This window comes from Hetaerina americana, unplaced genomic scaffold (assembly GCF_022747635.1).
Source record: "Hetaerina americana unplaced genomic scaffold, ioHetAmer1.1.p SCAF_15, whole genome shotgun sequence".
In the NCBI taxonomy this organism is placed as follows: Eukaryota; Metazoa; Arthropoda; class Insecta; order Odonata; family Calopterygidae; genus Hetaerina; species Hetaerina americana.
Genome location: NW_027286625.1, coordinates 7,211,319 through 7,215,888, shown reverse-complemented (window position 1 = coordinate 7,215,888; position 4,570 = coordinate 7,211,319). Strand labels below are relative to the sequence as shown.

General features: G+C 37.4%; 2 non-coding genes across 2 annotated transcripts; both read left to right on the top strand.

Annotated features, from left to right (window-relative positions):
* TRNAD-GUC (transfer RNA aspartic acid (anticodon GUC)) lies at window positions 1-72 on the top strand. The gene has a single exon. It is a non-coding gene; the product is annotated as a tRNA-Asp (tRNA).
* Window positions 73-999: 927 nt separating this feature from the next.
* Window positions 1,000-1,071, top strand: TRNAD-GUC (transfer RNA aspartic acid (anticodon GUC)). Its single transcript has one exon. It is a non-coding gene; the product is annotated as a tRNA-Asp (tRNA).
* Window positions 1,072-4,570: the final 3,499 nt, after the last annotated feature.

The following is a 4,570-nucleotide window of genomic DNA, read 5'->3' as shown; positions in this document are numbered from 1 at the left end:
TCCTCGGTAGTATAGTGGTCAGTATCCCCGCCTGTCACGCGGGAGACCGGGGTTCGATTCCCCGCCGGGGAGAATTTTTTCTTAGTGCATAATAGCATATAAATTGTGTGTTGATTTTGAAAAGTTATAAATCTATTAATGCATCGCTTTAATAAGTCCTTTAAAACCTTTTTTAGCCCGTTTCTGTTACGGTAAAACGAAAGGCGTCACTGAAATGCTTATGGAGTTGGGGTGGGAATCATTAGAAGAAAGACGATTCAATGGTAGTTGTAACTTACTAAATAAATTCAGATCCGCATGTTTCGGTACCGAGGTCTCTGACATTATTCGCACTCCTGCATATATTGGTCGCTTCGATCATGTATACAAAATTCGGGAAATAGGGGCCAGAACTAGCAAACTCCTGATTTTTCTTATGAAAATTTTTTTCTATCGCCGTTATCTTCGGATTTCTCCTAGGGCTTAGGATCGACTGACTCGTGTGCAACGGCTGCTCACACGAAACCCTTCTCCACATCAGTCCTCCAGGGCCTCGCTGGAGTATTTGCTACTTGCACTCCTTCCCAAGGACAATACGGGAGAGCAACTGCAGGGCTATAGGTAGCAAAAATACCACTTGCCACCCTCAGTGTCCAGGAAATAATTCGTTCTACTCAATTGCATTCACTTTCACATGCCATGCAGTTATATTTTTCCATCTAATAAAACTCGCACGCTCAAGTATTAATTACAGTTGTACCCCCGGATTTAGCGACCGTACTTTCATAGCCAGTTTTGCGAGGTAAACGTGGTTTCCCCCACTTTGTGCGACAGAAATGTGGGCAACGATTATTCAAGAGTGTTTACAGATCCTGGCGCTACTTTCCTTATTTAATGTTGGTAAAACTTTATCTGTTATTGCTACCCAAAAAATCGCATTGATAATGAATTTGCGGACTACACCCATGCATGAGAAAGCCACAAAAATTAGTTTCCAGGAATTTGTCTAGACGTCACCAGTCCTCGGTAGTATAGTGGTCAGTATCCCCGCCTGTCACGCGGGAGACCGGGGTTCGATTCCCCGCCGGGGAGGATTTTTTCTTAGTGTATAATAGCATATAAATTGTGTGTTGATTTTGAAAAGATTTAAGTCTATTGATGCATCGCTTTAATAAGTCCTTTAAAACCTTTTTGAGCCCGTTTCTGTACCGGTAAAACGAAAAGCGTCACTGAAATGCTTATGGAGTTTGGGTGGGAATCATTGGAAGAAAGACGATTCAATGGTAGTTGTAACTTACTAAATAAATTCAGATGCGCATGTTTCAGCACCGAGGTCTCTCAAATTATTTGCAATCTAACATATATTTAGTTGTAGACATAGATGTAGTTTACTAAGATTTATGAGATGAACTATCATTAAAACTTCAGTGTTTGCTTAATTCATGCATTAGATTCATATTTCATATACATGTTTGATCACATCACATCACAAATTACATTAATAAACTTTTTTTGGTCAAAGCTTAGTGACAGACGTCACCTTTATACACTATCTTTACTTGAACAAATTCTGAACACAAATGATCCTCACTAGTTTTTAGAATATTTCAAAACACAATAATAGGTTCATAAAACGAATACACGAGGGAATAAAAACCTGGCTATTCCGCAGCATCGAACGGTCGTCTAAAATAAATCGTTTACTATAACTGCACGAGTGGAACAAACTCAGTTTAACCTCGAGGGAGCTCCTTCAATTGGATCATTTAAAAGAACTTTAGAGAAGACTCTCCTAAAATTACAGCATTACAATTACAGAATTGCAAGTAAAACACTTCCGGGGCTCACGGTCACATCTTATTCACACAACTATCAGAAATATCCACTTCACATATTAATATCCCTGTTAAAATTTCACTTCTTGTGTTAGATTATGGTTAAATTAAAAAAATATCACTTAATCGTATTGTAGTAATATTTTTTCTTTAATATTTCTTACTTCTGTATTATTTATCAAAAATTTTAATTTGATTAAATTTTCTCCACATTTATATGTGTATACCAGTTCTTATTTTGGTTTTCTCTTATTTTTCATGCATTGATTTATTTTTATTTGTTATTTTTTTTAAAAAATTTAGTAATTATAACATTAACATCATCCATCCTCAGGTTTTTCAAACTCCCCTTCATGTGTGGGTGTTTTCCTGCAGTGGGGTTTTTCGTCAAGGATAAAAGCCTAATTCCTTGCGTGAACGCCTTTTCGAAATCTACGTAACAAACAAATGAATTCTTATTGTATTCTACACTCCTCTCAATTAGTGACCTCATTACCACTGCTATGGCTTCACACATTCCTCACCCTTTCCTGAAACCAATCTGATCATCCCTTATGTACGTAGTAATTCGCCCTTCTCACCACCAAGGCTAAGTTGAATGTTAAAATAGGTTCTTATAAACTTGAGCAAGTGGAACAGTATACATATCTCGGAAGTGTTTTGAGCCAAGATGTTGAAAATGTTTGGGATGTAAGAAGAGTTGTTTAAGGAAAAGAAGCTTTTACTAGTCGAAGGATAGAATGGTTTGAGGCGTCACTTTGTGGAAGCTATTCATATCGTAAAAGAAAATACTTTGTTCTTCCACAGTTCTTTTGTATTTGAAACATTTATGACAAAAAATTAAGAAAATATATATGGAAGAACAAAGTCTTTTCTTTTCCGTTAGTCAGAAGTAATCGAAAACAGCGACTTTGATTAGGTTGTTGAGGAACGGCTCGTCAAAAATTTGCCTTGGATCGTAGTTATGTACTGCTCGGAAACATGGTAATTGAAGCAGAATGGTAGGAGCCAATGGGAAGATTTTGAAATATGGGCCTGAGGAAGGATTGAAGGGATAAATGGACCGAAAGGAAAACATGTCAAGTGATAGGCATGGTTTGGAAGAAGAGGAGATTGTTGGGAGAAATCCTAACGAGGTTGAAAAGATGGATGCAATGCTTTTTGATTGGCAATGACATGTTGAACACTGTGGTAGGGGTGAGAACTTCAGGAAAATAGGAAGGCCTAGGAAAATATGGGCATGTTGGAAGGAATGATCGGTGGAACCGAAGTTAGCGAAATTAAAGAGGGACTTTTTGTTATTTTGGATGTCAGTTTGTTTTTTTTAGTAGTGCCATTAGGCAAACGATATTATTTTTCAGTCCTTTTCCCTCCTTAGCCTTCCTTAAACGGTAGACTACCAAGTAATAATAATTTTTAAATCGAATAAGGATTGGGAATTAAAGTGCGCTCCTACTAGTTTTCTCTCCTGCCACGAGAGGCTGCTTAAGCGCTATGACATCTTTCACATTGCATTCGAGGTTAGTGCTGCTTGCTCTGGCGCTTAGTGGAACTTCTCAGACGACTTTTGCCCACGACCGTTTTACTTGCATTTTGAAAAGTTGGCTAAACGGTGACGAAGAAAACTTATGAAGAAAATGCGAATATTTTATGAATAATGCTGAAATTATTCTCCTCTTTAATCGGAAAGACCCAAAAAAAACAGTGATGCGGTATGCATTTAATCATTCATCCAATTTCATAATCGAATATGTCCATTAATCTAGTTAGGACACTTATGAGGTTTATTAAAGTGTTATATTTAAATCTTTCGACGACAGATTTAAAAAAATAACTCTAACCAGTAGATTATTTGGTTAAATAATATCGATACATGACGTGATTTTATTTGATAATGTTTAAACAACCGGTGATTGTTAAGATATAATCATATACATTAAGAATGATTGCTACAAGATTTCGGTAAATAAATTCAGGTAACATATGTGCCATTTAATTATTATATTGTTCAATTATGAACACAGTTTGTGATTGAAATAAGTGTATATGACATTAGCAATTGAGATCCAACGTTAGCGAAAATATTCAGTGAAGTGTAAATGGCATTCGTAATGACTATGAAATATTTGGATATGCCATTTTCTGTTTATGATGCGCGCATATCGGCCGCATCACCCAAAAAAATACTTTTGATCGCATTAAATGAATCACCGTCGGGATTCAGTCAATGGTTTTTTTGTTAAAAATTCCAGGTGACACATATGAGATGTGTCATGCGCTTCAGACATTTTCGTCATGGAAGGGAGGTCGAATAGATTGCAAAATGGAATTTTGAAAAACTAAAAGTCCAGTGATGGCGTGGTGTGCTAATGTATTGAGGGTTCGGATACTGACCGGCGGGACAAAACCTTAGAACTCTAGCCTCCGGGTTGTGGCCATTTCAGTTCCTTGTAATGTGTCTCCAGCCGAAAAACCTAAGATGCGTGAATTTTAATGTGAGCAGAGGGAGACACGAATGAGTGAGAAGTGTATCCATCAAAGTGTTCAAGAACATAACTTCGGTCATCTTATTTTTTCTTCGTATTCTCTACCACTTCCCAGAATGCGATTTTCCTACGTGGCACGGCCTAAGATCTTGGGACCCAACTCCAATATTTCGAGGGAGAACCAGGAATCGTGTTATAATAGTTTCCGTTGGACGAGATGTGCACAACGGTGTTAGCGTTTACGTTATCCATCGTTCTGATAACGATAGC